At 43.0% G+C, this 13,369-nt stretch overlaps 1 long non-coding RNA gene across 1 annotated transcript; it reads right to left on the bottom strand.

Annotated features, from left to right (window-relative positions):
- Positions 1 to 1,010: 1,010 nt before the first annotated feature.
- LOC121823466 (uncharacterized) lies at positions 1,011 to 9,494 on the bottom strand. Its single transcript, XR_006064953.2, has 3 exons — positions 7,589 to 9,494; positions 1,839 to 2,052; positions 1,011 to 1,247 (listed from the first exon to the last, which is right to left on the bottom strand). It is a non-coding gene; the product is annotated as an uncharacterized LOC121823466 (long non-coding RNA).
- Positions 9,495 to 13,369: the final 3,875 nt, after the last annotated feature.

Below are 13,369 nucleotides of genomic sequence, written 5' to 3'. Positions count from 1 at the left end.
TTGTTATTTTTATTGTTGTTCAACCTCAAAAAAAAAAATGAGGCAGAAGGAAACAGATAAATTAATTACAGTTTAGCATGAAATAATCCTCACTCTAGTAAATGGATACAGTCATGGCATGAGCGTGTGTGCACAAAAGAAAGGCCGTGGTGGGACTACGTTCTTCATGTGGTTGTTATCAGACCACAGCACATAGGGGAAGCTGTAGTTCAAGTGCCCCGTTTGACCAACATGAATACGGAAGAGCCTGTTTTGTTCCAACACGTGAGAGAGGGCTGAACTTGGCTTCTCACCTGAGAATCACTTTGTTCTACCGAGGGCTGATAAACAACTGTGAACAATAGAGCTGGCGCGTTCTCTCTGATCCCAGGATCTCAGTCAGTAGTCCTGATGGTCTGGCAGGGCAGTTTTTCCTCTGAGGATCACTGCCCCAGTTTTGTTTGTTTGTTACCAATTGGAGCAAGGAAGCCTCCAGCTTCCTCAGGAAATCTCTAGAAATCTCATTCCCCCCCCCCTTTTTTTTTTTAAAAAAAAAAGGCAAGCCCAGAGACTTGGTATCAAAACTTATTTTTAGGCAGTGCATAGCTGTAATCCCAGGATTGAGAAAGCTGGAGCAGGAATGGGTCAGAGGCAGCCTGGACTACAGACCTAGTGAGACTCTGTGTCAAAAGCACACAATTAGCATTACATTCAATTATAAGGAACTGATTCTAATTGAGAGTTTGAGCTGAGTGCAATCTTGTCAAAGAACGGGGCTGAGTGAGACTACTTAAATAAGCCAGCAGAGCCTTGAACTCCATCCCTCTCATGGACTTTGGGACACAAATAAGACAGATGTTAGCCTAGGCAGTGGTGGTGATGCACACCTTTGATCCCAGCTCTTGGGAGGCAGAGGCAGGCGGATCTCTGTGAGTTCGAGGCCAGCCTGGTTTACAGAGCGAGATCCAGGACAGGTACCAAAACTACATTGAGAAACCCTGTCTTGAAAGAAAAAAAAAAGACAGAACATTAGGGCACTGATGTTTTCATTTTTTTTCTGTTGCTTTTGACATTAGTCAATGAGATAAAGAGAAGCAAATGTCACCCTGTTAGAAAATTACTAGAGATGAATGCAGCAGTGGGAAGATATGGCTGCTGCTGGGGACACAGGCAATTTTGTGTCTTCCTTTCTCTCTCACGGAGGTGATGGCGTCGCAGATACGGAATCCAACAGCAATAGCTGTGCAGCTCCCAAGGACTGAGATGTCCTGGAGGAATAAATGCATACAGGAAATGGCAATGCCAGTCTAATTAAGTCTAATTGTGACTAAGCTTTCTTCTCATTAATCATTGCACAGTGTCCGTGTCCAAATCCTGGCTGCCGTCAACGGCAGGATACATTCTTGGCTGTGATCTGAAGGCCTGTGTCTGGGCCAGAGACAGTGGGAAAGGATCAGCTTTTGCCCAGGTAACAAGGTCAGGTCGAAAACTGACCTGCTGGGCCCCTTGAAGGTGATGCCTCTGTGCTAACCGTGCAGACCAGCGGCAAGCACTCCTGGGGAAATTCCCTGTGTGTATGCCTCCTGGAGAATGCCCCAACAGTGGAGTGAACCCTGATACTGGTTGCTTCTGGCTTAGTGTTCCATTTAAGAGCTGTTGCAGGTCATTATCAGGGACCCCCAGGAATCTATAATAACACACTGTGACAAGATCATAGAATTTATGTCAGGGACAAAATGGTGCTAACCCTAGAGTTCTGGGTCTTGAAGCACACGGACAGATCTTACTTCCTCTTCCCTTTGCTACTGCCAAGGGAAACAGAGGTTGTTTGCCAGTTCAAGCCTTGCTCAGATACCCACCTGCTTGTGATCTGGTTCGGAGCTTTCTCATAGCACTGACCATCCACAGAAGATTGAATTAGTCAAGACTTGAACTCCAGACACTCCACTGAACCCTGGACAGAGTTCCTCTTGCTCCCTCAGATCCTGGTTGCAGTGTTCTGCCCAGGCATGTATTTCGCTCTGTTTTCTCATCTGGCTCTGATGTCTGATTATTGCCCCGATGGAGGGTGACCTGGAACAGAGAGAGGTTCCTGGCTTGCCATTCCCTCTGTTCCTTTCCCGCCCCTCTCTCATTTGTTCCATTTCTTTCCCTCCTCCTCTCTCACCAGGATATTATTACATAGTCCCAGGCTGCTCTTAAACCCATATCCTTCAACCTCAGCTCCCCAAGTACTATGATTAGGTGTACTCTACAACCCTTGGCAAAATGAAAACTATACACACACACACACACACACACACACACACACACACACACACACATATATATACACATGCACACACACACACAGGTTTAAGGGATAGACTTAAACTTGTGATCCCCCTGCCTCAGCCTCTAGAGCGTGTGCCATCCCACTTGGCTTGATTATATATATATATTTTAGAGAGAGAGAGGGAGGGAGAGAGAGAGAAAGAGAGAGAGAGAGAGAGAGAGAGAGAGAGAGAGAGAGAGAGAGAGAGAGAGAGAGAGAATTCAGAGTATGCCATGGCCAGCATAAGAAGAGGCACAAGTTAGTTGCACATGGGTTCCCATTGCTTCATTCAAGTTGGAAACTCCTGTACAGTGCACCAGGTGAATGCAGGTGCAGACTGAGAAATCTTGCTCCCCACCCACTGTTGGCAAAGGCTGGCACCCGGTCAGCGGAGTCCCGTGTCTCAGAGTGCACATGTCTTTGGTGGAAGGGATGAGCTCTAGGAAACCGAGGAGTAAGTGGATGGGGAAAACTCCACAAACTATGGCACGTTAAGCTGGGTGCCAAAGGGACGTCTACAACAAAGTGGTTACAGGTGGCCCTCCAGTCCCGGCTATCTAAGTCCGGACAAGAACCGAAACTTGCATCAGAAGCCTTTGGAAAGTGCTTCAAGACATGGTTTGTGTGTGTGTGTGTGTGTGTGTGTGTGTGTGTGTGTGTGTGTGTGTGTGTGTGTATGTAAGCATTCATTAAATAATAGCTGTGGGGCCAATGGTCAGAGCAATAGTTCCGGATAGTGTTCTACCTGTGAGTTATTGATTGGGCCCCTTAGAAAAGCCTGTGTGTTTTTCTCACCTGCCTAGTTTTCGTGTTAGGACATGGATAGTTGAACATCAAGGTCAAGTGTTTTGACCTTGAGTTTAAGGTGCCAGCCCTGCTATTTGCCACCTGCCTGGCCTTGAGAAAGCCACCTTGAGTGTCACTTGGGGTGATAGAGCCCTCTGCATGGGGATGTTTTAAAGGAGCACTTTGGGATGAGCCTTCATCACGGCAACGATGACTACTGTTTTGGGCTGTTTCTGTTACAGTTGAATTTCATTTTGACTTTTTTTTCTTCAGGACCTTGTTCTACAGATTGGTCCAGATTGGACTAGAGCTCACTATGTAGCCCAGACTGGCCTTAAGCTTTGGCAATCTTTCTACCTCAGTTTCCCAAGTGCTGGAATCATAGGCACGAGGCACCACACTTGGGTTTCCGATTGAATAAGTATCTTGGATTCACCTTCATAATTTTTTCTTTGTCTTTTTTTAAAGAGTAAAATGACAAGAAAAACATTCTATTATGTTTATACAATGAAATATCTGGCACGTTTCTACATAAATGCCACCAGATATTGTTGTAGTTTTATGTAGTATGACTGGCCTAGAGTCATAAGCTGAGTTTATCAATAAATGGAGATTTAAAACCTAGTCTCTTACGATTCCAATTAAACACAGCATCAAAATACCTTCTACCTATGCTTTTTCTAATTACTTTCTGTTTGTTTGAAATTTGAATATATTGATTGACTGATACGTAGTGTCTCGCTGTGCATGCTGGGATAGACTTAAACTTATGACCCCCCTGCCTCAGCCTCTAGAGTGTGTGCCATCCCACTTGGCTTGAAATGCAAGAAGATATTTAAAGCAATTCTCAGAGCCAGGAACAGTGGCCCATGCTTGTACTCCCAGAATTCTGAAGGTTGATGCTGGAGGATTTCAAGGCCATCCTGGCCTACAAAGCAATACCCTGTGTCAAAAAAAAAAAAATTAAATTAAATTAAAAGCAACTAAAAGTGAAAGCAATAACCACAGGTTCTGTATTTACCTATCAAGTATCACAGAGCACAGTGATAACTCCCAGGGGAAGTTCTGATTCCAAGAGTGTATTCCTTTAAGTCTATTTGCTGACTATATTGCTGTGATTTGAAAGAAAAAGGCCCCCATAGAAAGTGGCGCTATTAGGAGGTACGGCTTTGTTGGAGTAGGTGTGGCCTTTGGTGGAAGTGTGTTGCTGTGGGGATGGGCTTTGAGGTCTCCTATGCTCAAGCTACACCCAGTGTGGGACAAAGACTCCTGCTGCTGCTTGCAAATCAAAATGTACAATTTTTAGCTCCTTCTTCAGAACCATGTCTGCCTGCATGCCGCCACCTGCCATGATGTTAATGGACTAAACCTCTGAACTGTAAGCCTCCCCAATCTATTTTTTTCCTTTATTAGAGTTGCCATGGTCATGGTGTTTCTTCACAGTAGTAGGAACCCTAAGACAATTGCTGAAATAAAAAGGCTTCTATTTTTTTCTTTTCTTTTTTTGCTTTTCTTCTTCTTCTTCTTCTTCTTCTTCTTCTTCTTCTTCTTCTTCTTCTTCTTCTTCTTCTTCTTCTTCTTCTTCTTCTTCCTCTGCTCCCCCTCCTCCTCCTCTTCTTCTTCTTTAAACACACTGTAGCTTTAAACCTCTAGGAACTTTCATTTTGTGGAAGATCAGATTCTACAGTGTTTAGTGTGAACGGCAATGAGGCAAGAACAGGATAAATAATCTCTCCAGGGGTCAAAGCCAAGATTTTCCTAGGGGCTTAAAGTTATCCAAGAAGAGCTGAGACCTAGGATTTACAACTTGTTACATTCTGCAGTTCCTTTGGGAAGAGGTCCTTTAGAGTTCTACATTTCTAGTCCACTCACAAGTGCCAGCAAGGGCTCTGACTCCGAGGCTGGCAGTGGACCCAGAATAGCAAATCCCTATTACCCTGGTTCATGGAACTCCAGTCATTATGTAAAACAGAAGAGTCTGGAAAGGACAACTGTGTTATTTGTTGGAAGAAAAAAGAAAAGGCTGCTTTTGAGAGTGAAGGAAGAGTTTGTAGCAAAAATTCTTGGGACAGTGTTTCAAAGTCATCCATGGGATTCTCCATCAAGAAGAAAACCATACCACCACCACCTCAGTAAATGAAGAAAAGCACCTGACAGAATTCACGGAGCATCTGTGACAAACTAGGAGGAGATGGGACTTCCCTCGGTCTGTAAGAAAATATGCTGGTGACATAACCCCTAGAGGCGGCGTATGTGATGCCCTCAGCCCAAGGCCAAGGCCAAGGTTGTCTGCTCTCACTCCTATTCAGTGTTGTACTTGAGGGCCTTGCACTTGACATAAAACGAGAAGCAAGGAGAGGTTATAGAAATTGGGAACTAGACTATTCTAAGCACAAGTAACTTTTGGTGAATAGAAATCTAGGGAGTCTACAAAACAACCATTAAGTGAATTTAGCAAAGCAAAAGAATGTAATGAATGTTGTAAGTTTGTAGCTGTAAATACAAATTATAATAAACAACTAGAAGGAAATTTAAAACAATTCCAGTTACAATAGCATTGAAACAAAAGCTAGTTTTCTTCAGGTTTTGTTCATTTTTACTTTATATGTATGAATATGTCAACTAAAACAAACAAACAAACAAACAAAAACCCAAAAAAACACGGCTCTCACCTCAAAGTGAATAAGAGTTTATTTTAGAGTCAAATTTGAGTGACCATGACCCATGAACAGATTCTACAGTGTTTAGTGTGAAAGGCAAGAACAGGATAAATAATCTCTCCAGGGGTCAAAGCCAAGATTTTCCTAGGGGCTTAAAGTTACCATCCTAGACTTGGGTTACCATCATGGAAGCATTTTCATGATGCTCTTATGGTAACAGAATAAAGAAAAACAGAGATCATGGCACTTTTAAAATACATCTGTGCTGGATGGTTTTATGTCAACTTGGCACAAGCTAAAGTCATCTGAGAGGAGGGAACCTTGTTTAAGAAAATACTTCTGTAAGATGGGGCTGTAGGCAAGTTTATTTTCTTAATTAGTACTTGATGGGGCAGGGTCCAGCCCAATGTGGGTGGGACCATCCCTGGCCTGGTGGTCCTGAGTTCTATAAGAAAACAGGCAGAGCAAGCTATGAGGAGTAAGCCAGTAAGCAACACTCCTCTATGGCCTTTGCTTCAGTTCCTGCCTCCAGTTCCTGCCCTGTTTGAATTCCTATCCTGACTTCCTTCAATGATGAACAGTGATATGGATGTATAAGCCAAATAAGCCTGTTCCTCCCCAGCTTTGTTTTTGATGATGGTATTTCACCAAAGCAATACAAACCCTAACTAAGACAATGTCCATGAATGGAAACATCAGAGATGTGTTCATAGAAAGAAGCAATTTTTACCAAGCCATTGAATTGCCCACTTGAAAAATTAAAAAAAAAAATTACTATATATAACTTTTAATAGAACATGTATACGATCAATCCCTAAATCTGGAAGGTCCCCCCAAACCAGAATGCATGATTCTGTTAAGTTCGGAAGCTTCCGCTTGTCCATCTAACAGTGATGAGAGAGTCCTCACTTCCTAGGAACAGATTATGAGAAGAATCAGGTGGCCTTTGAGCTCCTTTTCTGATGGCCAGTGAAAGGGGACACTGATGGGACAGGATGGGAAGCAGAAGATGACACAGGCAGTCACCAACCAGGGTCTCTCCAGGAGACTACTTCCTATGCAGCAAAAAAAAAAAAAATAAAAAAAATAAATAAATAAAATAAAATAAACAAGAAGTCCCCAAATGCCTGGCCATCTGGTCCCTGCTTGTCACTGGAGGCGGGGGTGCCAGGAGGACAGTTTTTCTTCTTCATTGCTGCTACTGGAGCTGATTTTCTGGCTCAGAGACTTTAAAAGGGGCTTGTTTATAATCTGACGCATTCTGCCCGCTGCCCTGCTTTCTGGTTGGATTCCCATTTTAGGGACTGTTTACTGTGTTAGAATTCTGCCAGCGGATTTGTTTTTGTAAGCGATTCTGAATCAATGGTTTCTTTAGCGTGTTTTGATTACCTAGTCTCTAGGCTGCGTTTCTCCTTTTCATTAATTAGAGGGTCCTGGAGCTGAATAGAAAGAATCGGTTCTCTGGGGTACTTCCAATTGCGTCACTAATGGGATATTTGGGAACTACCAAGAGTTAGTACTCTCACTGGCCTCCCTCTAATCAAGGAGAGACTATAATCAGGAGGTTGGAAGGCTTAAATTCTGCATAGAATGAAATACAAAAGCAGAAGGATCCATTCTGTTAACCTCTTATTTGTTTCGAACGATCTTCATCAGCTTGCTTCACTTTCTGTGGTTTTAAACATAAGTTGAGCATTGCTACTTAAATATCTAAAACCTTTGGAGCACCAATATAATGCTCACAAGTGACACCATAACACCATTAGACTTACTACATAAGGTTAACCTCAAGCTAAGGGGTGAGATATATGAGAAATAATTGAAATTCAACTTTAGCCTTGGATCTCACCTCCCAAGGTAGCTCATTGTGTCTATGTAAGTACTCCAACATCCAAAATCCAAAACCCTTCTGGTCCTAAGCATCTTGGATAAGAGATGCATCACTTCTTCTCCAAATAGGATCTCCTGATTTCCTGAACAAGGGTGATGGATGGCTGCATTGCCCTCCAACCCCTCATGGCATGCATCCTGGGCTTATTTTGATTCCTGAATCCTCTCAGTCTTCCACTCATGGTGATGGCCATCATAGCCTGCAGGAGGGCTTCCCCATATGGATCCTTCCCATGTCAGAAACACTTCCCAGTCTGGCCTTATTTCTTCTTGCTTAGAGCATTGCAGTTGGTCTTAGCTCCCTTCCTCTGCTCCCTGCTTCAGCTGAACCTCTCCATCTTCTCAAGTACGCTGGTCCAGCTGAGAACAAAGGTCTTATGGACTCCCTTTCTCCATAGGGAGACTGATGCTTGCCTTCTTCTCTGTTTGCTACATGCTCCCTGAAGGGCAACACTATATTTTCTTGTCTTTGTGAGCCTTTTTACATTCTTACAACACTTAGCACATAGTAGCCATTTATTAAGAATTCTGTAGACTTCCATCTAACTCTCACTGTGAAAAATTCTATTTATACACTGTGAGGTTTTGCCTGGACTGAGCTGGGAAGGGTGTCATCTCTCCACGTTCAAATAATAGAGCACTGTCTTCAGTTTCTATAACACAGAGGGCTGGGGAAGGACAGTGGACAAAGCTAATAGTCTTCCATTCTCCTTAATCTATTGCACACTTGTCCCGGTTCTTGGTTAACCAGGCTGTGTGCTCTCCTAGGATAAAATCTGGAACTGTGAGTGCTCTGTGGATCTTCGCCACTTTCTGGGAGACAGAATGAGTAGTGGTGGCTGCCAGCCTGCTGTCTGTCACTCCCAGCACCCAAGCGACACTGGCTTCACTTTGGATTCATGACCAGCTTCTCTTCAGATGGACTTCCTAAAAACCATTTTTAAACTCTCATTATAAGTGATAGAGAATCCAGGGCCTTGTACACGGTAGGCATGTTCTCTGCCAGTTTAGAGAATACTGTTTTGTTTCTTAATTTTAGGTGAGGTGTTCTCTCAAATGTCAGACTGTCTAGGATTTGCTGAATGGAGGAGAGGACAGTTTTGTCTCAGATCAAAATTATTTCTTAAAGATGGGAAGAAGAGTTGGGTTTTATGATCATAAGAGTAGTGGACATTTTGGGGAAAAGGGAATCTTTAAGGGGAGGAATCAGGGCGAGTTGGAAGGGCTCTCAATGTCCCTTAGCTGGAGATTTTCTTCTGACATGTCCGAAGAAACGGTCGAGTGCTTCGTTTCTGTTTTAAAGATGAAAGTCAGAGTCCCTGCAAGATGCACCATAAATAGTCCCCAAGGCACTGCTGGTAGATGACCTTGATTCTTCCAAATAGATTAGTGCTGCTTGACCTGAGAGCCACAGGGAAGTTCCATCCAGTATGACTACTGGCCCTGCTGCTGAACAGAGGTGACCTGGAATTCCATTTGTTCTTTTTGTTTTGACAAACCACGAGCTTCCAAAATCTTTGAAGCCTGAGTCCTGACCCCTTTGACTGCTCATTTGACGCTTCATTTGGACGTGAGGAGATTCCACATCTAAGGAACGCCCTGGATTGTGTTTTCTAGTTCCAAAGATGTTGATGAACACACACCAGTTTTATCCACAGTCTTTATCCAGTTCCTCCACCCTAATGTCTTCCTCCTCTTTCACTGTGGGAAACAGATTCTGTCGGATGAGGCCATATAAACCAAGAAATTCACTGAAGGCCGTGAGGAATGGAGGACTCAACTTTCTCCTGGGTCTGGAACCATAGTCCCAGGAAGAGAAGAAGGTACCAGACAGCTTACCTCCTCTCCCTCTGTCACAATGCTTCAGAAGCTTTGGGATTCTTCTGGGTTCCGATGGGGACAATGGTTCTGAGCCAACTTGCTTCTAAGGCAGTTTTCCCTGCAGCTAATGAGGACTTCCTCTGTGTTTTTTACCCCCCTCAAGTTCTGGCTGCAACTCTTTAAAACTAAACACAAATAATTCAATGGAAAACATTTCAAAAATGAAATCTGAAACTACAGCATACAAAAATAGAGACCATTATGTTCATATCATAAAATTCCTTCTAATTTTCCCATAAAAATATGATTTAAATGCACGTTCTATGAAACTATCCTACTCACACTAATTGCTCTACCATCTGTGTTTATTTTTTAAATATTATCTTTATGTGTTGTCAATATATATATATATTTGCAATACCTTTGTATATTTGTTTTTTTTGAATGTTTTCTAGAATGTATATGTCAATTTTTCTATGGTGGGTTTGAATAAAGTGGTAGTCACTAGCAGTGATTATTTGTCTAATTTTATTAGGGTTCCTTGAGTGAGATATTATATGCATAGTTTGGGCAAATATTTCTTGATTTGGACCTAAAGTATTTTTTAAAATTGTGTTTGTGTATGTGTATGCACTTATGCATGTCTATGTATATATGTGTGTTTGCATGTATATATAGAGACTGGAGGTCAAAGTGGTGTTTCTTACCACTCTCCATTTATGTTTTTGAGACAGATCCCTCAGTGAACCTGTTGCTCACAAATAGGCTAGACTGGCCAGGCAGAGAGTGCCAGAGATTTTTCCAGCTCTACCGTCTTGTCTTCCAACATGAGGGTTCTAGCTGAGTGTTCTCACGCCTATGTTTTCACATAATGACTTGATCACTGGTCCTCACGCTTCTGCATTTGGCACTTTATCAATGGAATCATCTCCCCAGCCCCAAAGTGTTTTTAATGTAACCTAAATATCACTACATCTTATTCACAGTAATCTTGTCCCTCGTGACTTTAGATGCTGGCTATCATTCTAAGTTGGAGTATGCAAGGGCCCTCCCTATCACTTCTCCATCTTCCTTTTGTTATCATTAATTCCAATTTTGGGACTCTTTATTTCTTTTTGTTTTGTTTTTGGTACAGGGTCTCCCTATATAGCCAGGGCTAGCCTTGAACTCCTGCTTTAGCCTCCCCAAATACCATGGCAATATGCCATGGATGCTTCTATTCGCAGTGAATTTTGGAAATAAAGCCTTGCCTTTCCACAAGTAATGTCATTTCTACTTGTCCTTTCTGGTGCTTACCTGGAGATGTGAAGTATTAAAGAGAAAATCCCATCATATGGCACATAACCCTTGGACAAGCCTCTTTGCAAACACACCCCAGACCATTTCTAGTTAAACAGCTTTCCTGTTTCATGTTGACTCTGTCGTGGCACCCCATATTCTGTCGTGTCCCCCCCCCCCACTGCTGTCACTGCTCTTTTAGTTAAGGAGCAACTCCGTGTTGTCAGGCTTCTAGAATGCTAGTCAACAGAAACAGAAGAGCTATAAATATCTGTTAATTTTGTCTGGTGTGGATGGAATTCTCTACATTTTGATGATACCAAAGGTCTTTATTAACTTCACATAGCATTATGGACCTCTAGGGCAAGAATTGGTCTCTAGGGAAGGAGTTCAGTCTCTTACTTTGTATGGTGGTTTAAATGAGAATGGCCTCCATAGGCTGAACAATTTGAATGCTTTCCTACCCAGGTTCCCTAGTTGAGGGGAACTGTGTAGGAGGGATCAGGAGGTGTGGCCTTGTTTGAGGAGGTATATCACTGGGGTGGCCTTTGAGGCTTCAAGAGCCCATGCCATTCCCAACGCTCTCTGTCTCTCTGCTTCTTGGTTATTATCTCTCAACATGTAGGCTCTCAGCCACTGCTCCAGTGCCATGTCTGCCTGCCTGCTGCCATGTTTCTCACCATAATTGTCATGAATTCACCCTCTGAAACTGTATGCCCCCAATAAACTCTTTCTTTCATAAGTTGCCGTGGTCATGGTGTCTCTTCAAATCAAGAGAACAGTGACTAAGACACCCTGTCAGCAACAGAAACCAGCAGTGACCATCCCAGCCACACTGTGAAACTCAGTCAGACCTTGCCCACAACTCAGTGCTTCCCTATGGGAATCTCACCACTTGACATCATGAGACAAATTCAGGAACCATTTCCCCACTTCAGGAAAGAAATGTATCTCTCTCCTCCACAATTCATCTGGGTCAGATGGATCCAGGATCTGAGGACACAAAAGGAGGAACCAGGGCTAGGTTCCAAAACACACCTGCTTGGTGGTGGTGGTGGTGGTGGTGGTGGTGGTGGTGGTGGTGGTGGTGGTGGGTGTGCTTTGCCAGAGGAAATAGTGAATAGTTAGTGTTCAAACCTAGGAATCCAACATCACTGGTACAATTTCCCTTCTGATTGGCTCATAAATCTGACTAAGCCTTTGTGACCAGGATGACCTCAATTTGGGCATCTTTAAGATCCAAGATTTCAAAGATTTGTTCCAGGGGCTGCCCTCTGACTTTTGTGCAGTCCTTGGAAATTACTTTAACCTCTTTGTGAACTGGCCCCGTCTATAAAGGGAGATAATATTATTTGCCTTCATGCAACACTTTTGAAAAAGCTGTGAGATACCCAGAAGGCCGGCATGTTTTAGTCTAGAGAACAAATTCATCCTTTGTCCCTTCACCAATGTTTAGATAACTGGCTGAGATAAACAACATTGTTGAATCCACTTGAGTGGGTGCTTAGCAGTTTTCGGTTAAACAGGACACAAGTATTCCAAGAATGTGTTTCCCTGCACTTCTGAAACCCTTTCTTCCTTGTTAGGATGTTAACTGATGGTACCTAATAGGGAAGACTGCCCTTGGAAATGAAACTTGGAACCACCCACAAACTTAATTCTGTTCTCTCAAGTGCCTGGAACTTTTCTCTTCTGTGTGCTTATGGCATGATGTAGAGTTCTTTCTGGCTCCTGATATCTGTATCCATCGATTTTCTGGTGACCTGTCATTCTACAGTATCCGTTTCTATCTCACAGTGAGCTTTATGAGTGGTTCTACCTGCCAGCCATATCTCCACTTGAGAATTTGTTCTGGTGCCATTTCTGTTGCTGTGATGAAATACCCCGACCAAAAGCAACTTAAAGGAAAATGGTTTCTTTTGACTTACTATTCCAAATCATAGTCTGCCATTGGGGAAATCAAGGCAGGAACTCTAGCATCTAGTCACATCACAGTCACAGTGAAAAGCAAAATAGAGGATATACCCATATTTGCTTACTAGTTTGTTCTCTGCTAGCTTTCTCCTCTCTTATTTTGTTCAGAACCCTCTGCCTAGGGAATGGTGCCACCCACAATGGTCTGCATCCTCCTATATCAATAAGCAATTGAGATAACCTCAAATATACCCACAAGCGAGGCTGGTCTAGATAATTCCTCATTAAGAGTCTCTTCCCAGGAGATTATAGGTTGTGTCAAGTTGAAATTAAAACCAACCAGCACAAGACTCTACAAGTTTCATTTGAAAATATCCTAACAGGGCTCACCATTGCCTTCTGTTTCCTGCTTCTTGCATTTTGAACTCTTCATTTCTGTTTATCATGCAAGCCTGATCATTCCCTCTCTTTCAACCATCATTTTCAACCAATTGAGAAGTCATATAACACACATGATGTTCCTCCTCTTCTTACTCCTTACTAGCTCTCTTTTGCACTGTTGCTACTTACATTATGTTGTATGCCATGCACTGTCCTAGGCACTTGAGATATGAACAGAGACAAGATATACAGAAGTCTCTGCCTTAAGAAGTTATGTTTAGCCGGGCGGTGGTGGCGCACGCCTTTAATCCCAGCACTCGGGAGGCAGAGCCAGGTGGATCTCTGT

The sequence above is a fragment of the Peromyscus maniculatus genome, chromosome 17 (genome assembly GCF_049852395.1).
Source record: "Peromyscus maniculatus bairdii isolate BWxNUB_F1_BW_parent chromosome 17, HU_Pman_BW_mat_3.1, whole genome shotgun sequence".
NCBI classification, from domain to species: domain Eukaryota; kingdom Metazoa; phylum Chordata; class Mammalia; order Rodentia; family Cricetidae; genus Peromyscus; species Peromyscus maniculatus.
Note: the sequence above shows the minus strand (reverse complement) of the source record. Positions and strands in the feature narration are given on the sequence as shown.